This window comes from Diabrotica undecimpunctata, chromosome 8 (genome assembly GCF_040954645.1).
Source record: "Diabrotica undecimpunctata isolate CICGRU chromosome 8, icDiaUnde3, whole genome shotgun sequence".
Taxonomy (NCBI): domain Eukaryota; kingdom Metazoa; phylum Arthropoda; class Insecta; order Coleoptera; family Chrysomelidae; genus Diabrotica; species Diabrotica undecimpunctata.
The window spans coordinates 82,758,821-82,761,049 of record NC_092810.1 but is presented as its reverse complement, the minus strand read 5'-3'; positions in this window follow the sequence as shown (position 1 = coordinate 82,761,049).

Genomic DNA, 2,229 nt, shown 5'->3' with positions numbered 1-2,229 from the left:
TATATATATATATATATATATATATATATATATATATATATATATATATATATATATATTTATATATATATATATATTTATATATATATATATATATATATATATATATATATTTATATATATATATATATATATATATATATATACACCTAGCGGTTAATGTAAGCTCCGTTCTAAAACGGTATTATACTAACTCCAGTAAAATATACACCGTGTATACTATTATCTGAGTAGCGCTTTATGTAGACTCTGACTAACATGTAGGATTAAGTGGACTCCACAAAAGGATAAACCATTTATGGGATCCGTATTTACCATTCTGTGTACATTTCTAAACTCCTGCGATGTTGCCAATAATTGTATTAGTAGTAGATTTTCAAATTTTACAGCAGGTACACTTTGGAACTTGAAATTTATTTAAATATCCATCAATTTAGTCATGGAGGAATTTCAGGATTATTTGGCTAATGAAGTTAAATATAAATTGTTAACCGACACATAACTTTAGTTTACTTTTTAGTTTTAATAAACAAGACGGTAATTTATATTACTTGCTTTATATATTTTCAAAAATAAAGTGTCTATTATAAACTTGGAAAAGTTAAGTTTCCATTTTTATTAATTAGTATTTTTTGTTAAAATGCATTGGCACTGAAACATTTAGTCCATAAATGTACGTACATCGGATAGAGTAATCGTGTAACAGTTTATGAAAGTAGACGCCCCTTCGGTAGGATTATAATGTTTGTTACCCTATTAATTAAAGAAACCTGTACAACAGGAAGGTCTTTGTAATTTTTCGATTACTGTAGATTATGACATACAATATTTGTTTCATAGCGTAGTTGAATTTAAACTACAATAATTTATAAATCAATCTTTAATGACATAATTTTTTACTGTCTAATTTCAATAGGTATGTCGATTTTTAATTAAAATATTTAATGCATTAAAGTCGCGTAGAGATTTTCACTAAACATTTAATTTTAAAGATATTATTATAAAAGTCCAAAAAAAGTATAAAAGTCTAGGGAATTTAATATCCCACTATAGATTTGTTTTATAGATTATCGTAAAGCGTTCGACAGAGTCAAATGGATACACTTATGACTGATACTAAAAGAATTAGGTGTACAACAAAACCTAATTTTGCTTAAAACTGAACTGTTCGAATACACTACTGGACCATTTAAACTAATATTAAAAGAAGATTTAACTTCAAATGGTAGATTAGCTAACGAAATATAAGTATCTGGGAAAAATTTCTCAAACGATATTAATATTGAAAGAGACTTTAAAGAGCATCTGACACAGCATGCTAAACCGTAAGGCGCCTTAACCAAACAATATGGATATTTGAGAAAAATTACAGCTCGTTTCAGAAAGAATTGTAAATATAACATTAATCTAGATTAAGAAGAAACGCTGAAGAAAAAAACAGTAGCGGTTAGCCTAAATAAAGAAAGGCAAAAATAGGTTATATTTGATGTTTTGAAAAAATCGATCCAAAAACCGTATGAAAAACATGTCATAGTATGGACATCGTGCGCGGCGATGCCTCTGCCGTCTGCCTATATCGGAAACTTTTACTACCATTTGACTATTTGTGTACGATTTTGTGTAAGGTTGAGTGGCACACCACAAAAAGTGTTTTTATTTTCTCTTTTGTTTAATAATTAAAATGTATTGCTATACTTTTAGATGTTCCAAAAAAAACAAAGGATAATAAACATAAATTATGAGGTACAAAATTCTATTATTTTCTATGCGTAAGTTATTATAGACACATAGGCTATCACACAGTTAAAAACTATTAAACCTATGAAAAAAATACAGTAGATTATGACTACATTTGTGTTTTAGCACTATAGTAAGAACAAGATAAAAATCTAAATATCTACATAATTATATTAACGAGAAGTTAATAAAACTTTTGATAGTTATCAGTAAGAGAAAGCCCATTTCAGAATAGATTATGAAAAATGTTGTTGGTTTTACAATATCAGGTACATTTATATAATGATAGGAATACAAAAATAAAAAAAAACAACTTGCTTTTTCAAAACAACAATCAATCACTTCATTTTATCACAAAAAATTTAAAAAGTTGCAATGTAATTGAACCCATTTTGTGAGCTATAGCACTCTTATGCGCTTTAGGAGCACAACTATCAGCTAAATGTTCTTCATGTGGGAGTCCTGAGTAATAGTACTCCAACATGGTTCTCC